The sequence below is a fragment of the Mobula birostris genome, chromosome 10 (assembly GCF_030028105.1).
Source record: "Mobula birostris isolate sMobBir1 chromosome 10, sMobBir1.hap1, whole genome shotgun sequence".
Lineage (NCBI taxonomy): Eukaryota > Metazoa > Chordata > Chondrichthyes > Myliobatiformes > Myliobatidae > Mobula > Mobula birostris.
Window position 1 is genome coordinate 105,815,577 of NC_092379.1, and position 15,342 is coordinate 105,830,918.

The following is a 15,342-nucleotide window of genomic DNA, read 5'->3' on the forward strand; positions in this document are numbered from 1 at the left end:
AGGGTTACACCTGAACCTGAGAGGGTCCAATATCCTTGCAGACAGGTTTGCTAGAGCTGGTGGGGAGGGGGAGGGCGTGGAAGTTTAAACTAATTTGGCAGGGGGATGAGAATCAGAGTGATAGGGCTAAAGGTGGGCAGTTAGTATACAAGTAGATGCAGTGGGTGGTGAGACTGTGAGGAAGAACAGGTAGCTGATAGGGCAAAATTGCAGTCAATGGGATGAGTTGAAGTGCAACAGGAGCAAAATTGGAAAGGGTGATGAATGCAGTCCTGAAGGCAATCAATATATGAAATAAGGTAGATGATCTTGTAGCGCAGTTAGAGATAGGCAGGTATGATGCAATGGGCATCACTGTGTCATGGCTGAAAGAAGATCATAGTTGGGAGCTTAATATCCAAGGATACACATTGTGTCGAAAGGACAGGCAGGTAGGCAGAAGGGGTAGGGTGGCTCTTTTGGTAAAAAATTAAGTCAAGTCTTTAGAAAGAAATGAGATAGGGTTGGAAGATGCAGAAACCTTGTGGGTAGAGTTAAGAAATTGCAAGATTTTAAAGATCCTGACAGGAGTTACTATATGCAGACCTCTGAACAGTAGCCAAGATGCTGGGTACAAATTACAAAGGGAGATAGAAAATGTGTGCAAAAAGGGCAATGTTATGATAGTTATGGGTGATTTCAAAATGCAGGTAGATTGGGAAAATCAGGTTGGTTTTTGATCCTAAGAAATGGTATTAATAGAATCCCTATATGATAGCTTTTCAGAACAGTTTGTGGTTGAGCAACAAAGGGAAAAGCATATCTGGATTAGGTGTTGTGTATTAAATCAGATTTGAGCTTAAGGTAAAGGAACACTTAAGATGTAGAGATCATAGTATGATAGAATTCACCCCGCAGTTTGAAAGAGAAGATATAGTCAGATGGATCAGTACTAAAGTGGAGTAAAGGGAATTACAGAGGCATAAGTGAGGAACTTGCCAAAATTTATTGGAAGGGGATTCTAGCAAAGATGACGGCTGAAGTTTCTGGGGGCTATTTGAAAGATGCAGGATAGATATAGCCCAAAGATGAAGAAGTATTCTGAAGGGAGGATGAGGCAACTGTAGCTGACAAGTGAAGTGAAAGATAACGTAAAAACAATAGAGTGGGTATATGATATAGTAAAATTAGTGGGAAGTTTTGGGAAGCTTTTAAAAACAACAGAAGGCAACTAAAAAGCCATGGGAGAAAAAAAAGTAAGAGAGAAAGTGATAAGGAATTGCTGGAAAATGAAACAGGAGAGGTACTAATGAGGGACAAATAATGGTGGATGAATTTAATAAGTTTTTTTGCATCAGTCTTCACTGTGAACGACACCAGCAGTATGCTAGGAATTTGTGAGTGTCAGGAAGTAAAAAAGTAGTTGCTATTACTAAGATGAAGGTGCTGAAGGTAGATAAGTCACCTCGACCAGATTGACTACAACCTCAGGTTCTAATAGAGGTACCTGAAAAGATTGTGGAAGCACTAGGATCTTTCAAGTATCACTAGATTCTGGAATGGTTGCAGAGGACTGGAGAATTGCAAATGTTAGTACACTTTTTAAGAAGAGAGGGAGGTAGAGAGATGAAATTGTAGGCTATTTAACTTTGTCACTGGGTTCAGATATTGTCCAATTGTGGAGTGAGAGACACTGAAGCAGGTCAATAGTTCACAGACTTTAATGCGCACAGTTTTAAAGGGAAAAGAAAACAATAAACGTCAGGCCAAACAGGGCCATTAACTAAAACTCTCAAATTGAAAATGAAGCCTACTCTGCGGTTGAAGAAGAACAACTAAGAATAAAATGAATACCGTTAGTCTTCAGAGTCAGTTGTCTCGACAGTCCAATTTCTCAGGCAAGACGGAATGCAAGCAGGCAGCGAAGCATTGCTGTGTCCAAGTCTCGACAAATACTACGATGGAATGAAAGGAGTTAAGTGCTATCACAATGAAATAATAATTAGCTGACACATGCATATTCACAAGTGCAATTGCCGTATCTGCTGCGCTGCCAAATCCGTGGTTGTGACACATGTGACTTCTAACTCTGGAGTTAAAAAGGAGATGCTCTGGTGAATTCTCAGATTCCCTTCCAAAATTGTTCAGATCATCTACAGTTTCTATGCTAACTTCACCTGTACATTTGGGGACAGCAACTTGGGTTTTGAAATCAAGACAGGAAACAGGTAAGACTGCATGATGTCAGCAATGTTATTTTTCCTGGTGATTGACTGGATTACGAGGCAAATAATGAAAGTTAGTTAGAAAGGCATTAGGTGGACTTTATTTTCTACTTTGGAAGACCTTGACTTTGCAGATGACCGTGTATTACTGTCACAGACACACCAGCACATGCAAGAGAAAACTCAGCACCGGTGTACCTTTGGTGGACAGGTTAGACTCAGAATCAGCCAGAGAAAGACCGAGACCATGACCCTCCATGTAGACTCTCTTCCTCTTGTCAAGGCATATGGCATCAACTTACCCAGTACTGGCAGACTCACTTACCTGGGCAGCATCTGGCAGGATAGTTGTACCAAGGACAACATCTGGTGCAGACTCAGCAAAGCTAGAAACATCTTCAGAACAATGAGCAACATATGGGCATCAACCAAGTACGAAGGTGCAGCTGTACCACAGCTGTGTTCTGTTCACGCTCTTGTATGAGTCAGAATGCTGCCACACGACAAAGAGTGATCTTGCCAGGCTGAGCATTTCACACTACGAGCCTTGGGAAGAACCCCCGTACCTTCTGGCCAAGAAAGCTCTCCAACCACGTCCTACTCTTTCAGTGTCATCAAGAGGACATTGCCATAATGATCATGAGTAGGCATTGGTGATAGATTGTGCATGTGTTGAGAAGAGACGCCAACTCCATCATCAAGCCAGCATGCGTTGGTCTCCCAAAGGGTGGATGAAATGCAGGAGATAAAAGTCAACTTGGCACCATACTGTTGAGGCCAAAATGAGGACCCTGAATCACACCTGGGGCACGATAGAGAATTTGGCCAAGGACAAACAGAAATGGAGGACCTTTGTTGCTGCCCTAAATGCCAGCAGTGTAATGGGCAGTGAGTAAGTAGCTTGATTTCAGTGTTTGGGAAGACGTTGGGGTCCATTAATAAGGTGGTGGTTTCAGGGTATTTGGAGGCACGTGATAAAATAGGCCAAAGTCAGACAAAATGCTGGTGGAGGCCAGTCAGTGTCTAGGAAAAGAGTACAGTCTTTCCCTTCTCCCTCTCTCACCTTACCTCTTTGCCCACCCATCGCCTCCCTTTGGTGCTCCTCCCCCCTTTTCTTTCTTCCATGCCCTTTTGTTTCTTTCACCAATTTACTTCCCAGCTCTTTACTTCATATCCTCCCCCTTCAAGTTTCTCCTATCACCTTGTGTTTTTCTCTCTCTCCTGCCCCAACCTTTTAAATCTACTCCTCAGCTTTTTTTCTCTCCAGTCTTGCCGAAGAGTTTCCGCCCGAAATGTTGACTGTACCCTTTTCCAAGATGCTGCCTGGCCTGCTGAATTCCTCTAGCTACATGAGGATTCTTAACAAAATAAGAGCCCGTGATATTGCAGAAAAGATACGAGTGTGATTAGAAGATTGACTGACTGGCAGGACGCAGGAATGGGAATAAAGGGAGCCTATTCTGGTTGGCTGCTTTTGGCGTTCCGCAAGGGTCAGTATTGGGATTGCTTCTTTTCATGTTAAACCGTATGTCAACAATTTGATGGAACTGATGGCTTTGTGGCCAAGTTTGCAGACAATACAAGGTCGATGGAGGGGCAGGTAGCGTTGAGGAAATAAAGAGTTTGCAGAAGGCTTGGACAGATTGGAAAAATAGGTGAAGAAGCGGCAGATGGAATATAGTGTAGGGATTTGTATGGTCATGCACCGTAGTAGAAAGAATAAAGGCATACACTATTTTTTAAAAGGGAGAGAAAATTCAAAAATCAGAAGTGCAAAGGAACTTGTGAGTCCTTGACACAGACTGGGAGACCGCTTTGCTGAACACCTACGCTCTGTCCGCCAGAGAAAGCAGGATCTCCCAGTGGCCACACATTTTAATTCCACATCCCATTCCCATTCTGACATGTCTATCCACGGCCTCCTGTACTGTAAAGATGAAGCCACGCTCAGGTTGGAGGAACAACACTTTATATTCCGTCTGGGTAGCCTCCAACCTGATGGCATGAACATTGGTGAACATTGGCTTCTCTAACTTCTGCTAATGCCCCACCTCCCTCTTGTACCCCATCCGTTATTTATTTTTATACACACATTCTTTCTCTCACTCTCCTTTTTCTCCCTCTGTCCCTCTGACTATACCCCTTGCCCATCCTCTGGGTTCTCCCCCCCCCACCGTCTTTCTCCCCGGATCTCCTGTCCCATGATCCTCTCATATCCCCTTTACCAATCACCTGTCCAGCTCTTGGCTCCATCCCTCCCTCTCCTGTCTTCTCCTATCACTTTGGATCTCCCCCTCCCCCTCCCCCTTTCAAATCTCTTATTAACTCTTCCTTCAGTTAGTCCTGACATGTCGACTGTACCTCTTCCTAGAGATGCTGCCTGGCCTGCTGCGTTCACCAGCAACTTTGATGTGTGTTGTGAGTCCTTGCACAGGATTCCCTAAAAGTTAACTTGCAGGTATAGTCGGTGGTAAGGAAGGCAAGTGCAATGTTAACATTCACTTTAAGAGCACCAGAAATTAAAAGCAAAGGTGTAATGCTGAGGCTTTATAAGCATTGGTCTGAACATACTTGGAGTATTATGAGAAGCTTTGGACCCCTTATCTAAAAAGAGATGTGCTGGCATTAGAAAAGGTCCAGAGGAAGTTCACAAGACTGATTTCGGGAATGAACGGGTGAGGAGTGTTTGATGGCTTTGGCCCTTTACTCACTGGAGTTAGAAGAATGATGGGGGATCTCATTGAAACCGATTAAATAGTGAAAGAACTAGATAGAGTGGATGTGGAGAGGATGTTTCCTATAGTTTCCTATACCAGAGGGCACTGCCTTAGAATGGAGGATCATTCATCCATTTAGAACAGAGGTTAGGAGGAATTTCTTCAGCCAGAGCATGGTTTATCTCTGGAATTAATTGCCACAGGTGGCTGTGGATACCTGGTCATTGGGCATACTTAAAGCAGAGGTTGATTGGTTCCTGATTAGTCAGGGTTTCAAAAGTTACGGCCAGAAAGCAGGAGAATGTGGTTGAGGGGGATGATAAATCGGCCATGATGAAATGGTGGAGTAGACCTGATGGGCTGGATGGCCTAGTTCTTCTCCCATGTCTTGTGGTCTTATGTTAGTTACAGCTAAACCGGTATTGAACCTGAGACGTGCGGCTAAAATGAGCATTGTGTTTTATGTAACTGCTCCTTCAAAAGAGTTCCAAAATTTGGATTAAATCAATAATTCCATTGGGTTCAACAAATACTGACAGTCAAAAGTTCTTAGGATGTAATGTATGAAACCTATTGAGTATGAAAAGCTAACTAGCTGCAGTGAATTTCCAGCACACCTTGCTGGTTGAACCAAAGGCAGCAATGTGGAAAATCACAATCTGTTCAACTAAACTTGTATTTACTTTCTTCAAAGAGCCAGCACTGGGCCCAATGGCCAAATGAATTCCGTATGTGTTGTATTATTCCAGGAATTACTAATGACTTCAGGATATCACAAAGCAATTCTACAACTATTTGGAAACTTTTTGAAATGTTGTAATTTAATCATATTGACTGTTTTGTTGGTATGGTGGTCTAATAGTTAAATTACTCATTGAGTTCCTGAGTTCCAGACCATTGATCCTGAGATTTAAACTTAAATCTCACCATAACAGCAGGGGAATTTAACTCCAAGTAATTAAATAAACCTGGAATAAGGAGTTGGTCTCTGTGACCGTTAAACTACTGGTTTCTTTAAACTCCCATCTGATTTGTTAATAGCAGTCAGAGGAAGAAATCTGTTATCCTACCATATCTGGCCTAGATGTTACTATAAACAGAACAGTCTCATTAATTCTCATTTCAGGGTTAGTCGGGGTGGTAAATGTTGGCATTGTTTGTGTTGTCCACATATAAATGAATAAAATAAAATTACAGATGCATTTTTTGTCTTCTTGATAAAGTTGTAGAGATCTTTTAGACATGGTGAGTTCATGGTATAAAATACTATTGCTCTGGATTAGAAATAAAAAAAAAAAAGCTGTAAATACTTGTCAAAGTGTGACCAACCCTCCAGGATTGCCCAGGAATCACCAACAATTAAAGGTTAATCTCCCTGTTATACTGGTCAGCAACCTCAGGATTAAATCATACCGGCATTAAAAAGGCCTTTGTTATATTTTCTTGTATGTTTATTTGTTGCAAAATATTAAATGCAGAAGAAAATCTGCCACGGTAGTAGTGGAAAATGGTTGTTTTGATCATTTGGACCTCAGAAGAAGGGAGAAGCAGAGTTAACAGTCAGGCTACAAATGTGGAATAAGAGGTGCTGGTTTTCAGATGGCCGCTGCTAATAGCTGCTCATTTTTTGGTCAAGATTTCCATGCTTGCTAATGTTATTTATCCATTGTCAAACTTGTGCAGCTAACTTCAGTTGTGTTACAATACATAAAAGTTATTATCACTTGGATTACCAATTTCATTGGTCTGAAAAATTAGAGTTATTATTTACTCACAGGATAACTAGCCTTTGTTAACACTGAAGCTCAAAAACAATATCATTTAAAGAGCTGAAATTCAGAAAACTGTAGATACTAGAAATCAGAAATGAAACAAGAAAATGCTGAAACACTTAGCAGGCCAGGGAGCAACTACACTGTACAAGAAAATAAAACTTAATATTTCCATTTAAAGACTCCTTATCAGCAACTCATGAAGACCATTATATAATGTTCTGATGAAGGGTCTTTGATCTTAACACTGGAGAAAATAAATTGCACTCTACAATGGCTGAAATATTTCTAGAGATAGAACATAGAACAGTCCAGCACAGGAACAGGCCTTAAGGATCATAATGCTGTGCCAAGCCAATTCTCTCCAGTAACTTCCTATCACTGGAGGAATATAGGAAGTATATTTAATTGACTTGGAGATGGCAGCCAGCTATTTCCAAAGAGTAATATAAAACCTGGCATAATCTCTTATAGAGTAACTTGGGTGGAATTTAAATTACGATTCAAGGTTACAATATTAAGCTGTACATTGTACTATTTGTCAAATTGAGCTGCACAGTTCTGCTCAGGCTGGCATTAGAGAAGTTGTTGGTGACACCAATGCTTGTTCAATGCTAATTTTATACCAACCAAGGTAAATCATGTACAGCCCATGTCTTTTGTAAATCACTCACAGGGAATCTGGAAGTGAAGAGAAGGAAAGCATACATCTCCATCTGGGAATGAGTTTGTTGATTGCAACAAGTCTGAAATGTGTTGCTGTCCATAATTGCACTGATGGCCAAAGTGAAGGCTACTTTTTTCCCCTAAGAGTGTTTTAATTATGGTCCAATTAGGCTGCCAGCAGTGACAAGAGTATATGGCCAACTAATGAAGACACGGTTGATAGAAGGTTAAGGGCTCCAAGCAGAAAGCTCAGCCTACACCACTAAAAATGTTAACTGGTCATTTATTTTAACTGTTGAGTTTTCAAAATATTTTGGATAAGAATTGTTCTCATTCTCCTTGATCTGACATTTGTCAGATACCTTTTGCTAGGTCTTATAACAAAGAACCAAAATACACAGAATGATCTGTTCAAAAGCATGTTTATTACTTGCAAGGAGAAGACCACCTCCACTCCTGATAGTGGATGGCAGGTGGCTTCTGTTTTACAGCTTACTAAATTTGTTTTTTATACATAATTTTAGGCTTTACTTTGGTTGTTATCTAATCTGGGAGTCTGCTCCTCCACTTAGCAGCTGCAGTACTTTTATTCAAGGCCACACAATGTACCAACATCAGAACACTGCATGCCCTCCTGCAAAGCACTCTGGGATTATACAGGTTCCATTTTGTAACATTTCAAGATTAAACACATAAAAATCTCAAAGTTTCAAATAATCTTCCATACATTTCAAATAAATTCAAAAAGAACATGGTTCTAAAATATAGTTGTAACAGTTACAAAAGAACATTTATAATTGCTATAAAACCCCCTCGCACTAAGAACCAGCAAAAAAAAATTCTTAGTTTCATTCCAATTAATGTTTAGTGAGCTTTTAGATGGGCTGGATCTATCTGTTTATGTCTTCTGGCCTTATGAAAGTGTCACCATCAAGGACATTGCCAGGTAAATCATGGGTTTGATGTAATGTCAGACTTCCTCTGTGTCAACTTGTCACATCCATTCCAGACAGCAGGAAGTAATAACGTGTGAATGTAGCTCTGAAATACTATTTATATCACTAATAACGGGGAACATTTTTGATATGGAAATATTGTTCCAGAGCCTTATCTCATACAGTTGAAAGCTAAAGAATGCCCTTTTCTTTTTTGCAAGCATGACGCATAAAAGACCTAGGATCAGGTGATTCAGCATTAGCTTTCCTGTTCACTGGTTAAAGAGGCTGTGACCACATAATGACAGCAATTGCATTCTGCTGCTTCTTTCTCCGGCAGTTCCTTGGGAATCAAGGATATATTGCTTTCACAAACACAAGAGATTCTGCAGATGCTGTAAATCCAGAGCAACACACACAAAAAATGCTGGAGGAACTCAGCAGGTTAGGCAGCACCTATGGAAATGAATAAACAGTTGACATTTCAGGCTGAGACTCTTCTTCAGAATGGGAAAAGAAGGGGGCAGGTACCAGAATAAAAAGGTTGGGGGAGAGGAAGGAGGCCTAGCTAGAAATTGATAGGTGAAGCCAAGTGGGTGGGGAAGGTAAAGGGTTGAAGGAGAAGGAATCTGATCATGGGAGAAAGGGAAGAAGAAGGGACACCGAGGGAGGTGGTAGTGTTGTGAGGAGAAGTTGTTAAAGGCCAGAGTGGGGAACAGAAAGGAGGGAAAAACTACTGGAAGGAGCCCAAGAAGGAGAAGTGACTTTCAATTGCTTTCACATCAATTCTGTGGGTTCTGTGATAACTAATGAGTGAGTGAGCCGAATACCATTTGTAGGTGTAGCTGGAATTGTTGCAGGAGCAGATAACTGAAAAGTTTGGAGATGATGTTCTCCTGCTGTTTAAGATGGGAATCTGTGCTCTCCAAACACATAACATCTCAAACAACACACACAAAATGCTGGAGACATTCAGCAGACCAGGCAGCATCTATGGAAAAGAGTAATCAGTCAGCATTTCAGACCGAGATGCTTCATCAGGTTTCCCAAGTGTCAATTGGGATATCACTCATTTCAAAGGAAGTTCTGAGGGCATCCATGAATGGTTTATGTCAACTAGGTAATCATTTGAGGTTGAGGTAACACTTCACCTGTGAGTCTCTCCGGACTTTCTAATGTATCCAGTGCTCCTGATATTGCTCCTGATATATCAGGGATGTCTGACATAATTGGGGGACCACTTCGTTGAGCACCTTTGTTCTGTCTGCCGCAAAAACCAGGATTTCCTGCTCACCACTCATTTTAATTCTACTTCCCATTCCCAATCCGACATATTGATCTATGGCCTTTCTACTGCTATGACAAGGCCACTCTCCGATTGGAGGAGCAACAGCTCATATTCCATCTGGGTAGCCTCCAACCTAACAGCGTGCACATTGATTTCTCTAATTTCCAATAATTTTCCCCTTCCTCTTTCCCCCTTTTCCTATTCTGCATTCTGTCTCCCCTCCTACCCCTTGTCTTCTCCTCACCTGCCCATCACCTCCCTCTGGTGCCCCTCCTCCTTCCTTTTCTCCCATGGTCCATTGCTCTCTCCTATCAGATTCCTTCTTCTACAGCCCTTTACTCTTCCACCTATCACCTCCCAGCTTCTCAATTCATTCACCCTCCCCACCCAACTCCCTTTCCCCTAACCTGGCTTCATCTATTTCATGGCAGCTTGTACCCCTTGCCCTTCACCCCCACCCACATTATGTGTGAGTATTTTAGTAGCTTTTGTATCATGTTGGCAACAAGCTAACAGTGTGGAAGTTGTCTATTTATTTCCATTTACACAAGATGTTGAATCTTGAGCAAAAACAAACAAACTTCTGGAGAGACGCAGCAGGTCAGGAGTATTTGTAGAGAGCCATTAACTGTTCACTTACCTCTGCAAGGTTGTTCTTTGCTCACCTATTTGATGGGTGTGGCCCTTTTTTGGTCCCTATCATGAGCTGCGACTCATACACACACTGATAGCCAGCAACGTGGTCAACCTGGACTCTGGGTGTTTGAGTCAACAGTGAACAGGAAGGAAATTCTGAGCTATCCTCTGTACTGCTTGATATGTTGATATCAAATTTCTACATTGACTGCTGTAACCTAGCAGCTAGCTACATGCATAAGGCAGAAGAAATTGAGTCTCTTCTGGTTGGGCTGACACAATTCTGGCTCAGCATCTGCTCACTGGGTCAGCTGAAACTTGTCACTACTGATTTTGTCATCGATGGAGCTTTCAGGTCATTGCATATGGAGATTTGGGTTCTGGGAATTTGAACCTGAAGCCACTTACGAGTGTGAGGAGGTAAATGATTCTTTTTGTAGTGTTTCCATAAGACATAGGAGCAGAACTGGGTCATTCAGCCTATGAGTCTGCTCTGCCATTTGATTATTGCTGATTTATTTTCCTTCTCAAACCTATTCTCCTGCCTTCTGTCCATATAATTTGATGCCCTTACCTTTCAAGAACCTATCAAACTCTCCTTTAAATATACTTAATGATTTTGGCTTCACAGCTTTCTGTGGAAATTAATTCCACAGATTCACCACACTCTGGTAAAAGAAATTACTCCTCATTTCTACTCTACAGGGACACCCTTGTACACTGAGACCTTACCCTCTGATCCTAGACTTCCCCACTTTTCGAAACATCCTCTCCACATCCACTCTATCTAGGCCTTTCAATATTTGATAGGTTTCAGTGAGATCCTCCATCATTCTTCTAAACTCCAGCGAGTATAGGCCAGGGTCACTAAATGCACCTCATCTTTTCACCTTCTCCAATGCCAGTGCATCCTTTCTGAGATATGGCGCCCAAAACTGCCTACAATACTCAAAGTGTAGTCTGATCAATGCCTTATAGAGACCAACATTGCATCAAAGTGTATGGAATAAAGCGTTTTGAAGTGCATGAATCCTGGGGCTCTTTTCCAGACCATCAGATATGCTACTTAGAGTGGAATGAGAACTGCACAATGGAGTTATCAGAGAATTGTTGAGAATGAGCCCATGTGAGGGAGCACAGGGAGGAAGAGATTTTGTGGAGGGAGATAGGGTGCTGAAATGTGAAGGTAAATTGTGAGGCTCCATCCAAACTGAAGGGGAACGTCCCGGTTTACCTTCTTCCACGAGCAGCTGAGATTACTCTTCCCCCAGGTAACAGCAGCATTGAACAGAGAAAATATAATCAACCGCTGCATTGGGATTTGACAAATTTAATTAAGGTCCTGTGAAAGCACTTCAAGGTGGTAGGAGATGGGTAAACAAAGTGGCATCTAGAAAGGTTCAGGCGACCCACACGTTACTGCCTTTTTGGTAACTGAAACACACCCTTACAGAGCTCATACATCAGTACCCAAGAATTTGTGATAAGGAAATTTTAAAAACATCCAAACACTTATATCATTAAGCTTGTGTGCTTGGAGTCTTTTGTCGACAAAAATAGAGGTTAATCTTTGGAATGCCTACAATTGCAACAAGTGGAGGTAGCTGTTTGCTGCTGAAAGTAATCATGTCTAAATGGAGCTATGCCTTCTTTTTGTAGCTACCAGTGGGCTGGAGGCACTGAAGCTTGAAATCCCATACCACCAGGTTCAAGAATGGCTAATACTCTTCAATCATTTGGTTCTTGAACCAATCAGGAATATCCCAATCACTGCAGTTTAGCAACTCCACGGCCACTTTGACCATTTTGCACTAAAGTGCACTTAGTTTTTTTAAAAATTCTGATTGTGTTTTCTTGTAGAATTTGGATATAATTTATGTTTTTTCTTGTGAATGCTGCTATATGATACTATGTGCCTGCGATGCTGCTAAAATAAGTGTTTCATTGCACCTGTGCATTCATGTAATAGTGCTTGGTTTTGACTTTGACTCTGAATAAATTGTATCAAAGAAATTCTTGTATTGAGTGATAATGCTGTCCCCAGGAATTTCAGCATGGGATACCATAACTTGTGCTCCATAATTGGTTAGTCTCATTGATATCTTGCATAAATATTTTAAAACTATTTATTCCATCATTTCATAAACACAAGAGATTCTGCTGAAGCTGAAAATCTGGAGTATCACCCACAAAATGCTGGAGGAACTCAGCAGGTTACGTAGCATCTATGAAAATGAACAAAGAGTCGATGTTTGGGAGGGGTCTCAGCGCGATACATTATTGAGCTAACTGAACTTGTTCCAGAGAGAAATGCCTGCTCCAACTAGCCTTATTGACAGCTAGAGTACAGCAAAGTTGAATGAGGACTTGGAAAGTAGGTAAAAGCTCACTGTTCTAATTCTGGACGGCACAGGCTTTTTTCGTTTTATTGTCAGATATCCCAGTCTGGCTTTCAGTTAAATGGACTTACTCCAGCATCTTGCTCCAGGCATTTTGTTCATATGTGAAATTAGACAGTGAGCTTTGCTGGTCATTCATCCATGGGGACTTTGCAGGTGAAGCTGTTTGCACAGACGCAATTTCCACTGCAAATCGTTAGCACAGTCTGTGCTCATAAAACAATAAGCTTGCAGCATTTTTTCTCAAGAATACAATGTGAGAAGAAAGCAAAGGCCTGCATTCAGACGTAAGGCCATGAAGAAACTGTGTTCATTTACATGTATAAAATGGATTTTTTCCTTATATTTAGTTTTTATTCATATGCACTCAATACACCTTATTAATGAGTTTGTAGGCAAGTTTAAACTTTTCCCCAACAGACTGCACCACTTTATTCTGCATTCCTTGAATGCAAGACATGCTAAAATATTTCAAAATGCATTCTCTAGATCACAAAACTGGCTGGTGAATACAGGTGCCAGTTGCAGGGTTTGTTGTCCTGTCCCTTAATATAGTGTCCTCAGCTTTTCTTGGTGAATGCTGACCACCACTATTGAGGTTCACACTTTGATTATTATTGGTACATGGAAATATCTCGCTATGATGATGAACTTCGGTCACTAAAATATTAATTGAAATTATTTCATTAATAGGTGTGGGTACAGATTTAGGTGGATGATATAGAATATAACATCTTTGAGGTTTTATACTGTACAATATTTTATGCAATTTTCTGCTCTTCCTCACAACCTGTGTAGATTGGTGATAAGACTTTTATTTAGTTGGACAGCATGAGTATTGAGTAGGTATCCAGAAATCACTAAAGTGTTATCTAGGCACAATAGACTTTTAAGACAGATCTTCATTTTCTCCTCTTCTATTTCTCGTGACATGATGCCATTAGCTACTGTGGTTTTTCAATTAGTTTTGATCAGCCACAGAGCAAACATCCAAACTCAAGCTGTGAACACATTTGTTCATTCCATTTACTGATCTGTTTTGGACTCAGCAAAAGGTGACATCCCTAATTGGAAACATTATTCATTCTGGCTGGGCTCGTGAGGAAGGAAATGAGGTGAATCTGGAGGACAGCAGTCAGCTATCAGCAGATATCAGGCAATGCCAGAGACAGATGTTTGGGGAGAAGGAAGATTCAGTGTGTTCAAATGTCAACTAATGAGCTTACCTTAAATTTTACTGGCACTGTGATATTGATACTGGTGCATTTGACAGCTGACACAGGTTGATAATGTCCCTGAAGTACCACCGGTTTTCAATAGGTGGTAGCAAAGAGCCATTGATAGTGGGTTTGCTGCACTCAGTCACAATTGCTTGGTATTGTAGGCAAACTGTTTCCTTCATTTTAGTCAATTCAATTGCATTTTTTTCTCCATAGCAAAGCTATATGCCAGAAATATCAAATAAAATAGAACATTAGTAAAAATGTGGAGAAACGTGCACTTGCATCAAGCCAGACACCTCACTTGTGAGGAAACATGTGATCTTTTATAACGGCCAGTGCAGCAACAATTCTACCCAAGAAAATGTAAACAGCGTTGAAAGACTTATTATTCAGTTTATTTGATGATGTTGCTGAAGGGAGAAATTTTAACCAGGACTCTGGGAAATGTTGCTATTTTTCATGGTTTTAGTAACATACTTTTATTTGATGCCCTGCTGAGCAATAAGATGTAGTTAAAGTACAAAGGTAAATACAATGTTAAATTAAATGGACTGATCCTGATCTCTGTTTGAAGTTAAATCATGACTGCAAGGGAAACTCCAAGAAGGCAGGTTCAGAAGTGATACAAAGAAACACTTTGTAAAAGATTAATACTTTGGATGATATTCCAATTTGGAAAAAGACTTGCATTTATATATTAGTTCCCTTTCAGGACATTTCACTGTATTTGTCAGCCAATTAAATACTTTTGAAGTAAGGCTAAGGAATTAGAAATGGGTTAGTATTGTCACATGTACCAAGGTATAGTGTGAAGATTATCTTGCATCCTGTTCATCAGATCAAATCATTACGTAGTGCACAGAGGTAGAACAAACTAAACAATAACAATGCAGAATACTTCCTACTCCTTGGTATAAATGCACACTGTGCATCTGGGTGTTGGACTTCCTAGCTAACGGACCCCAGATAGTCAGGAAGCACAATTGCTCTTCATTTCCCATTATCCTTAATACAGGTACCCCCCCCCACCCCCAGCTGTGTGCTGAGCCTATTGCTGTACACTCTGCTCACTCATGAACCTCCCCCCCTGCCCCCACCGGCTGTGTGTGGATCCCATTGCTGTACACTCTGCTCACTCATGACCCCCTGCCCGGCTGTGTGCTGAGCCTATTGCTGTACACTCTGCTCACTCGTGACTGCACAGCCAAACACCTGAGTAATCATATTGTCAAGTTCGCTGATGACATGTCAGTGGTGGGGCTCATCAGCAACAATGATGAGATTGCCTGCAGAGAGCAGGTGGAAAAGTTCGAGGCCTGGTGCCAGGCAAATAACCTCTTCCTCAAAGTCAACAAAACAAAGGAGATTGTTATCCACTTCAAGAGACCCCACAGAACTCACAGCCCTCTTTACATTGGTGATTCAGCAGTGGAAACTGCAGGCAGTTTCAAACTCCTGGGAGCGTACATCTCACACAACCTCTCGTGGTCCCAGAACACGCC